The following is an 11,972-nucleotide window of genomic DNA, read 5'->3' on the forward strand; positions in this document are numbered from 1 at the left end:
GAAGAGCAAAATCGAAGACAATCGGCTGAAGCGCCGATTGTAGCTGAATCGGCTGAAGCAACGATCGAAGAGAATCGGCATTCCAAATCGGCGGAGATCGTGAGAGATGAAGACGGAGAAGTGGATTTGACTAGCGTTGTTTCTACATTTCCGTTCCTGTTCATCGATTGATACTTTCAGTTTTGGCTCGGACTTTCACTTTTTTTCTTCACTCAGGTTAGAGATTCGATTTTTTTTCCGTGTTATATGTCTTCTTTTTAATTATTTGTGTAGTCATTTTGATTTGGAACTGTCTGATGATTCTTGTGCAATGCCCTGGTTTTCTGATGTTCAATTGCTGAGAATAAAATCTGATCGTCTTTTCTCCTTATTTAATTAGTTTAATTTGTGTTCTGCTTTTTAGTTTGTTTATGTGATTTTGTTGAAATGTTTTTAGCTGATAGTGGAGTGGTGGTTCTCTACATTTACTTTTTCGACATTTCTTTTAAATTTTGTAGGCGATCTGGTAGTAATAAGGAATCTTTCATTGCGACCTGGTTCTTGAGGGCATTGGAAAATTTGAGGTTTATTTTGTCACTTAATTGAAATTTATTTTCACAGATCGTTTCAGGAAAGTGTTTGTTCTTGATATTTTGATTGGTAATAAGTAGTGAAAGCTTGAATTTTTAAATTTTAAGTAATTGATTCAGGTTAAGAATTTGATTCAAATTTTAAGTATATTACTTCGATTTTAGTGAATTAAAACACATCTGCATTTGTTTTCTTATGAATTCAATTTCTGAATTTTTTTGTTGATAAGTGATGGTAGAATCAGAAGAGAAAGATTTGTTTAAAATTTTAAGATTATTGACATTTTATACAACAACTATTAACATAGCTATAATAACAAACTGTATGATTGTTGAATAGCTGTTGAAATAATTTTATTCACATAGTGTATGCTTGTTTGAATAGCTATTAGGATGGCTGTAGATAACATATGTATGGTTGTAGTAGTAAGTCAATAGCTATTGACATAGCTATAATAACAGACTGTATGATTGTTGAATAGCTGTTGACATAATTTTATTGACATAGTTTATGCTTGTTTGAATAGCTGTTAGAATGACTGTAGAAAACATATGTATGGCTGTAGTAGTAAGTCAATAGCTATTACTTTGATTTTAGTGTTTTAAAACATATGTGGATTTGTTTTCTTATGAATTCAATTTCTGATGATTTTTTTGTTGATTAGCAATTGAAGAAGCGCAAGCTAATTAGACAGACGTGTTCAAGGCATCAACATGCAGCAAGCCATCTTGATATATTAATGTTCAAGGCATCTTGTGTTCTTAACTCTCTCTCAGCTTCAACCGTCACCACATGCAGCAAGCCATGCTACATGTGATTCAGTTCAATTAATGATTAAGTTCATCCTCATCATCATAATCTATGTTTCTACGTTTCAGTAACTACATTTCACAAGGGAGTAGAGAGTGGTTGGATGTTGCTAGCTCGACGTGGCTACTTTGCGCACTTCTCCTTGCAGTGATTGCAGTTATTAGCTTCAGTGAACTTCCTCAACAAGGTTCGTTTTAACTCATTGCTTCATTTTTGTTAACTGTTTTAGTAAACTAGGGCAGCTGTATTGAGCTATATGTAAAAATATTTGAATTGCATTAGACGTTAAATCCTTGGTAGAAGTTTATGTATTGATGAATTTTTGTGATGATATAAAAAATCCAGCTGATGTAAGTTTATGCATATTAGGATAAAATAACTAAGAAATCTAACAGGTTGTGCCTCTTGGCTTGCTGCAGGAAATTCGTAAAATTCATGAACATTTCACAGTCACTACATGCTTTCAAATTTGGACATTTCTTTGATAAAGTAAGTACATATGTTTCTCTGAGTTGACATTAGATTACTCCTACAGTTTAGATACTAACATTGTATAACTAATTTACAAGCAGTATGCAGAAGAAAGAAACAGAGAAAATATCCCTATATCGCCATATCTGATCCTAAAGGGGTGAGCCAAATCTTGTCTTTTGTTATTTAGAATTAATTCAAATTAATTTGATATTAATTATAAATTACTAATTCAATAGGCTGCTAAAGAAGAATAAGTAGAAGGAACAAAAGAGGACACAGTGGGTGATAACAATAATGAATCAGCCTCCCCTATCTCACCACCAGCTGCAGGCCCAATGGATGACGTACAGGTTGAAACGAACAAAGAAAAACAACAGGAGAAAGGAAAAGAGAAAGAAGAGAATATTGTTAAAGTAAAATAACTAAAACTAAGATTAAATAGAATATTGTTTTTATAAAATGACTGAATTGTTGTTGACATGACTTAAAAGTGTAGTTGACATTTGGTTATAATTGTTGTTGACATGATTTGTACGTGTTGTTGACATGACTTATAATTGTTGTTGACATGGTTTCTATGTGTAGTTGACATGGCTTATAATTGTTGTTGACATGGTTCCATGTGTAGTTGAAATGGCTTATAATTGTTGTTGACATGACTTATAATTGTTGTTGACATTCTTCTATGTGTAGTTGACATAGTAGTATGTAACATAGTTGACATGGCTTGTACGTGTAGTTGACACGATATGTACCGTAGTTGACATGACTTGTATGTAGTTGACATTATATGTGTGTAGTTGACATGGATTGTACACATAGTTGACATTATATGTTTGTTAGTTGACATGAATTTTATATGTAGTTGACATTGCATATGTGTAATTGACATGAATTGTATATGTAGTTGACATTATATATATGTAGTTGACATGGATTGTACACATGGTTGACATTATATGTGTATTGTTGACATGAATTTGTATATGTAGTTGACATGTTAATTAACCCATCTGTACACCCAAAATTAATAATCCAAACACACTAATCAAGATTAAAGAGCCACTAATGATGATGATCAAAAGTTACTACTGATGGACAATCACTCATTCACAATTTTCACGCAATGTCAACAACGTGTAGTTTATGTCAACAAGGGGGTATTTTTGTCATTTTTCGCGCGATGTCAACTATGGAGACATTATGTCAACTACGATGTCAATAGCAAACGTTATTTATGTCAACTACGATGTCAACAACAAACGTTTTTTATGTCAACTGTTATGTCAACAACAACATTTTACAAAATAATTAATGTCAACAACAAATATTTTCATATCAACGACCTATATTATTTATGTCAACAACAACGTTTTACATTAATTGACATTGTATATATAGTTGACATTGTTTTCGTACTCAACAACAAACATTTTCATGTCAACAACTTATATAATTTATGTCAACAATAATATTTTAGGCAATATCACAAACACCTTATCTACACAACTCACAAATTCTAGCAACACAATCGAATTAAAAACTGCATCCATATATTTCACAAATTAATCGTGATTGTTGGACGTCAAATAAATCGCCTTCTCAAATTCATCTACATATTTCACAATTCCATCTACAAGTTCAAAGCGGGACCCACAAACCAGAAGTGAATCTATCCCCCAATCACGATGAAGATGGAAGCGTAGGCGAATTTGTTGAGCCAAAACAACAGCCCTTTCTTGCCGACATACAGCCCCACCGCCTTCTTACTCAAGCTCATTGATTCCCCATACATATATGTAACTACATATATGTAGTTACATTATATATACTAATTGTATATTAGCCAATAGTTTCGTTCCCCGAACTTGAATTAAGCAACATCAACTTAATCCTAAATATAAATAATAAAAGTTATAACTCCATGCCTATTACATGATCAACAAAACAGATCCATGGTTATTACACTTCTCAACCGTTTGTATAGCACCATATACATGATTGTGGAATTATAAGCACCTTCAAGTTTCTCTAATATGTCATCCTCATCATCCCTATAACCATAATAACTTGCATCGATCCTTTTGTATATATCATACCTACAAACATAGAGTATGTTAGACAACAGTAAAGATTGCAAAGACATTTATGCTGTTGATTTATAGCAAAACAAGTAATTCAATAAATGAGTGATTATAGATCAAATTTGAGAAAAGCTATACAGCATTGCAAGTAAAACTTTCCATTGGCCATGTCCGATAATAGTGCAAGCCTAATAGCGAGAATATCGAATGTCAACAACTCGTATTAAAATGTCAACAACTAAAAAATAACACTTGTAATTCACATATTAATAGCGAGAATATCGAATGTCAACAACTCGTATTAAAATGTCAACAACTAAAAAATAACACTTATAATTCACATATCAATGCGAGAATATCAAATGTCAACAACTCATATTAAAATGTCAACAACTAAAAATAACTCTTATAATCCACATATCAATAGCCAGAATATCAAATGTCAACATCTCGTATTAAAATGTCAACAACTAAAAAATAACACTTATAATTCACATATCAATAGCCAGAATATCAAATGTCAACAGCTTGTCAACGACTTATATAAAGTGTCAACAACTCAAAAACAATTCTTGTAATTAAAAAATATCTTAATTTTTTAAATTATGATCCTTCGATCTGTTAATTGTATAAAATGTCATGATCCTTTAATACAATCGTGTGAAAATAATTATGAGATAATGGATCCTTGTATTTCTTCTAGTGTTCTGCCCTTGGTTTCTAGAACTAGCTTTGTGATGAATACCATTGTCAGACCACTAACACTCTCACGAACACGAAAAAAGTGCCTGAACCGAAACCACCACTCTCAGATCCAACACCTTCTCCACACCAACAATTGAAAATCACAAACTAGAACAAAGGCTCACCTGCAGAGCTCCACTGTGCTACGAAGTTGAATGAATATGTAACATTCCAAGAACCGAACCAGTTAACAAGATTCACCAGGCTGTCGGCTAAACCCTTGGCATGTATAGGAAATATCTGAAAAAATAACACGATTGTCAATGACACGATTGTTAATTAAAAAATAACAACAGAGGATTGACCACACCTTCTCCAACAACCAACCAGCAACGACTCACCACTTCCTCGTAGCGCCGCGAATCGATCGCGCCGCCGATTCTCGCGATTAATCACCGCTCGACAACAGCCAGAAGAACCACGTCAGCGCCGCTGACGTGGTGTCTCTTCCGGTGAGGATGAAGCAGATAACGACGTCAAAGACGAATTCCTCATCGGATTGACCAGATCTGAGAAAGCTAGAGAGTAAATCCTACGATTCCGCAACTCCGATTCCTTCTCTCTCATGATTTTCTTCGCGAATTCACGAACCTCATCGATTTTCCCCTTAGCTTCTTCTCCTTCCCCAAACCTAGGGCACGATTGATCTTCAGGAGAAAAGGACTGTTCGATTTGAACCTCTCGCTGATCAAATTGAGAGCGTAATCGAACACCGACGAATTGCAACTATCAACCGCCGTAACAGTGGAGGAATCGTCGGAATTGACCGGCAAGCTCTTGAAAAACACGTCGGTCATTGTTTCATCCGCCTTGGAGAAATTGAGCAAATCATCCACCATAAAATGGACGACATTATTGTTGTTGCCATCATCCACCGGCGAGAATTCAGCATAATCAGCCGCGAAGTACTCCATTACTGAAATTGCAGATTAAAAAAATCACAGTTTCTCTGTGAAAAAAGCGGAGTAACGATGGAGAGAGGAAAAGGAGAGAAAGGAATGGTGTCTGTTGAAAGTGAAGGAGAGGAATGCTGAAATTACTATTCTATCCTTTTATAATAAATTAATCTAAAAATATTTTTGGTGTGGAAAAATCTGGACCACTCATTTAATAAAAATGAGTGGCTGATATTGCATCTCATTTCTCAATTACCCTAAAAAATCTCAATTGATCAGCTATTCACTTTATTTTTGTGCCACCAAATGAATTAAGGGGTATCTTCCTTAGAAACTACTCAATCTGTCCGCGAATGAGAGTACTTTTTTCAATTTGGTCTGTCCGCGAATAAGAGTCCAGGTTCATAATTAGTAGTACTATAAATGGTAAAGAGGCCTCATATTTCACCAACTCACTGCAATCACTAATGATTTAAAAGAAATATATATACAAGTGAAACTATCCACTTTTCTTAGTATTTATTAAAACGCGTGACGGATAGGAATGAGATTCCTATTTGCGGATTTGAGGAGTATTTTTATAATTATAATGGAGAAAGTTCAACACAAATATTAGAACAACATGAGGGTGGGGTCCACGTTAGGTGGTCGTACGATTGAAAATTATGTAGTAATGTTGTGGAAAGGAAGTAGAATACAGAGAAGCCGTACGATTCGATATCGTACTTCCTGATAAATGGGGCTACCACAGTACATTACGAGATCACTCCTTTGATGCTACAATATCTGATCAATGTCCTTTTCAATACACTTGCCCCAATTTTTGGGGTCGTCCGTATTTAGCTTGTCACACTTGAGAATTATTGCTCTCATTCAATCATACTCCTATTATTCAAATATAAAATCATATATCCTTGGATCGTAGGTTGGTTCCATCCAGCAAATATGTTGTCCGTATTTGATTTTGTGCGTGTTTAAGAAATTTGAAGAATAAAATTAGTGGAACATGTATTTCACTTTTCTATACTGCCTAAGTTTCCCGAAGAGTAACTATTTTTGAAACAACACGAATTTTAAATACTCCATTCGTCCTACAAATATATGCCCTTTTCTATAATATTTGTCATATCTTCAAGTGTTGTTAGTCGAGAATGAGTCTCACCTCATTAAAAATAAGATACTTTCTAAAATTAGAAAGTGAATAATATCGTGGAACGAACTAAAAAGAAAAGAATGCATGCTCTTATGGAATAGAAAAAGTATAAAATTAGTAAAATAAAATATTATGTTAGTGGAAAAATGGGTCTTAGCTCATAGAGAAAAGAAGTTTCTTAAAATAGAAAGTTTATATTTTTAGAAAATAGACCAAAATTGGTAAAAAAATTCTGTCTTATAAAAAATAAAACATTTTCCTTTTTAGTTTGTTTCGTTAAAAATGAAACACTATCTCTATTTTTTCATGTCTCTTATTTTATTCTCTCTTTATTAATTTATAAAACAAAACTAAATAAAATCTCGTGCCTAAAATTAATTGTTTTAGGAATGGTATTTATTAAGATGGATGGTGTACTATATTCAAAGTCACTAAACAAAATATCTAAATTTGATTGGTTATCTATATATTCTAAACCAGTGAAAAATGAATGATAAAAAGTTATACCACCCTCGTTATTATATAAGATCTCATTTTTCTATTTTAATCCGTCCATTAATAAGATTTTCAGTTCGTAATTACCATAATTTAAAAATGGTCCTCCACTAACTCATTCGACTTACATACTGAGTACTCCATCCGTCCCAATTAACTTGAGTTAAAAGCTTTTGGACACATAGATTAAGAAATTATATTGAAAAATAGTAGAGCTCTAGAGATTAATAAAGTATGAAGAGAAAGAGAGGGTAAAGTAGCTGATCGGATAAAGTAAAATTGATTGAATATTTTCTTTTTATCCTAAAAAAAAATACGACTTAACCTAATTATGATTTAGGACGGATAGAAGAGAGTATCATTTAAACTAATATATAAAAGTGTGTGATTCATACTACCTCTGTTCCATTAAAACTAAAACGTTTTTCCTTTTAAATTTATCTCATTTAAAGTGAAGAATGAAAACAATACCATCTATACTTGTATCTCTTTCACTTTATTCTCTTTGACTCAAAAAACAACCATATATAAAAGAGTATAAGAGTAGTTTTCTTCTATTTGCGGATGCAGATATTTACTCCTCCGTTTCATAGTAATGTAGACGTTTCTTTTCGGCATGAAGATTAAGAAAAATTATGTTAGGTGAGTTAAGTAAAGAGGAAAAAAATTGGAAAATGAAAAAGGTAGAGAGATGAAGAGAGAGAAAAGTAAGAGAGAGTAAAATATGTGTGGAAAAATGTGTTGACTTTTACTAAAAATGAAAAATGATTCTATTATCATGAAACATTTTAAAAATTATAGCAAAATGACTCTATTACAATGAAATAGAGAGAGTATTATTTTAGCTAGAGCTACGAGTATTAAATTCATAAATTCTGAGTTAATACAAGACATCTACATTTTGGTGGTAGATGCTTAGGGTTTCGATAAGAGCGTAGAAAGGTGCAGAGATAGGTATTAGCTTTTGGTTGGATGGTGGTGGCCTACTGCCAGCAAATCTCAAATATGAACACTCTGATTCAACAGTGTGATTCATCTGATATCGAATTTGTTATGTCGGCTAACCCTAGTTCTCCATTGATTTGATTGGACTTCACCACGTGATAGCATGCATATTTCTTTGACTCTGGTTATGTGCCTATACTCCCATTTTTGCCACGTTGCCCTAATTCATTCACTACTACTCCATAGTCCCATGTTATTAAAAATAATCTTATTGATGAACTATATGAATTTTTAAATGAAATTGATAAATTATCGTGAGAGAGGAAGATAAAAAGTGGGCAAAATAATAAAGAGCAAGAGAATTAAGATATGATCAAGTTGGGGAGAATATATAAAAAGTGAATTACAAATTGAAAGTAGTCCCTCCGTTCCCGAATAAGAGTTACTAATTTCTATTTTGGTCTTTCCTTATTAAGAGTAGCACTATATTTTTACCATAAATGGTAAGTAGGTCTCACAGTCCAATAACTCATTTCACTCACATTTTATTATAAAACCAATATAAAAAAGTGGTCTCGCATTGCACTAACTTTTTCAACCAACTTTTCTTTACATTTTTTAAAACTCGTGCTTGGTCAAAGTGCTACTTTTAATGGGAGGCGGAGGGAGTAACTTTTTATTTTTAGTATGAAATTAATTTTGGTAGGTGGACGAAAATAGAAAGATGAGATTATATTTGGTGGATGGAGGAAGCATTTGACCAGTTTGTGATGGTATTTGGTAGTACTTAATGGATTTTGTCATTTTGATAGTACTATTAGATTTTGATACTTCTAAGGGCATTCACAGTGGGACGCCCTAAGCGATGCCCTATGCACCGCCACGTCAGCATTTTATCCTCCTCTCATTCCCCCTGCAGTGGGGCGGACTATAGCCCGCCCTAAGCATTTTATCTATTATTTGAATATTTAAATACTTCAAAATTTGGAAAAAAAACTTCATTTCATTAAAATTAAAACATTACAATACGAAATAAAAAAACTACAATTTCTCAACGGCGGCGGTTGCGGTTCCAAACTTCTTCAATCATGTCGGTCATGAGCTGAGTATGGTCTTGTTGGCTGCGCATTGAGGCCTGTCGCTGTAGAAACGCATCGAAGCCCATCGGTAATCCTCGAGTGACAGGCGAGGTCGCTGTGCTGGAGCTAGATCCGGCTTCATCATCCACCCAATCGGTGACAATGTCCACGTTCTTGTTCGACTGTCATGTTATGCATGATGATGCACGCATACATGACGTCGGCGATGACTTCCTTGAACGCGCTGGACCTTTCACGATTGCCCACCGCGATTGGAGCACCCCAAAAGCCCGCTCCACATCCTTCCGCGCGGACTCCTACTTTGCCGCAAACAAGACTCTCTTCTCACCAATTAGGCAGCTGATCGTCTTCAAAAAATCAGGTGTGGTGTATGCCATCGGCCAAGTAGTACCCCATATGATGTACTCATCACGTCCCTCAACGTGTGCACAATGCGGAGAAAAAGATCTCGGCTCATTCTAAAACGTTGGTGAAAAACATTCGGGCTCCATCTTGGATTCTCGGCAAAATAATATGCGAACAAACGTTCGTGCGCTACGTCGTGCTCGCGGGGGACATACGCCCGACGTCGTATCGGGCGAGGGACCCGCGTCGCCGCCGCCGCCGCCTGCTCCCGCTGCATTTGTGCCAAGCATTCCGCCTTGGCTTCATTAACGGCATCGAACAAAGCTCGAGTCAAGGCCCGTCTGCAGCCATCCGATGTACTCAAATCGTAGTCGTCGGGATTCATTTTTGAGACGATGAGAGAGAATAATTGAAGAGAAATTGAAGAGATGTGAAATTGGAGTGTGTGAAATGGTAGAGAATTGTAGTGTTTAAATAAGAAAAAAATTTGGAAAAAAATCAAAAAAACAAAACAAAACGCGTGAGCATCGTCCGACCCATCGTCCGCGTCGTCCACAGTGGCGGACGATGCGACGGACGATGGGGTATCCTCCGCGGACGATGTATCGGGCGCGGACGATGGTTAACCCATCGTCCGCGATGCTGCAGTGACGGACGATACATCATCCGCGTCCGCACCATTGCGGATGCCCTAAGTTTAGATTTTTCAGAACTGATTTTATATTTTGGAATTTTAACGTTCGGATTTTTGAACACTACGAATCAGATTAGATTCTTTTTTAGTACTCCATAAGATTTTAATCGGATCAGATTCTTGTTATAAAATTTTGGTATTTTGGATTGGATAAAAATCTCATACGAAAATACTAGCTCATCCCTAGTCAAATCTTCGTTATGCACTTATCAGTTTACCTTATTTGAGAAAAAAAAACTATAAATGAAGATTATTTTTTGTAAAACCCCAAAATACTTTAATAATTTAATTGAATTAAATCTGTGTCGGTTATAATCAATTTTTTTTAACTCGGTATTTAAGTAGAGTGCAATTAATATGATGTAGATGGGTGGTTAAAGCCAGGTAATTCAGAAAGTCAGTACTAAAATTTTCTTGATGTAGTCCAACATGTAGCAGAAATTTTCAAAATTGAAGTACTCTTATTTGTGCAAGGTCTGTGTAAAATGTTTCAATTTTATATAGTACTTTATTTCTGCCTTCTTCGTGATCCTTCTCAATTCTGACTTATTTTTGAATTAGAGAACAATGTTTTAATAACAATTCGAACTTATCAATATACTAAATTTTGTTTCTTTGTTTCATCTGGGAACGCAACACTGCAATTGTTTTATAAATTTATAATTCGAATAACACTCAATTTTTCGGTTCAACCAGGATTCACTTTTCGTCATTGTTCCATTTTCATTGCAACCTTTGTATTTAATTAAACAGATTATATATTGTTTGTTAGACATCTCTAAGGGTATACTAAAATTTAAAATAGGATAGGTATTTAGCTCCAATAGTACTCAAAAACCAATCCTATTTTTGTTTTTGGAGAAAAAAAATGTCTATCTTTAGGTCTACGCTAAACCAAAATCTAAAATTTTTTCAAATTTTGTGAGTAAAAAGGCATAATATAGAGAATATACTTTTAAGTTTGAGTTTAGTGTAAATGGTTGGAGTAAAATCATATTTGACGTGACATTTACACTAAAATGAGTTTGAGTTTAATATACATGGTTGAAGATGCTCTTATCGGATTATTCTACCTGAAAACTTTGTACTACATGTTTATTTTTCATTAGTAATGAAATGAACTAACGAGTTTTTAGGTAGTTGATAGACTGTAATATTGTGAAAAGACATGAAATCAACCAATACATGTAGCATGTCATCTTAATCATATACACTACACTACAAATATTGAAAAATTGATAGGAAAAAAGTTTGTTAAAAGTAAATTTTATTTATATATTAATTTTATAATAATTGTGAGTGAGGTTAGATAGTACAATATGAGAATCAACAGAAATATAACAAAACGAAATAATTAATGAGCGACATGAGGAACGACATAGCATAAATCTTATAGTCATTGTATTTGAAAATATTAATTAATGAGCGATATGAGGAATGACATAGCATATACCTTATAGACTATAGCCAATTTATTTGAAATCTAACACCGAAATCTATAAGTCGATTACAAATTGTAAACTACGAAATATTTCTTTAACATTATGAGTGGCAAATTTTAGAAAATTATTGAATAATTACTGAATTATATTGAGTCTCATTGCAATTGATAAATAGATGATGTTGAGTCTGAAAAGACATGTATGTACATTAAATAATTGT

The sequence above is a fragment of the Salvia hispanica genome, chromosome 3, assembly GCF_023119035.1.
Source record: "Salvia hispanica cultivar TCC Black 2014 chromosome 3, UniMelb_Shisp_WGS_1.0, whole genome shotgun sequence".
Classification (NCBI taxonomy): domain Eukaryota; kingdom Viridiplantae; phylum Streptophyta; class Magnoliopsida; order Lamiales; family Lamiaceae; genus Salvia; species Salvia hispanica.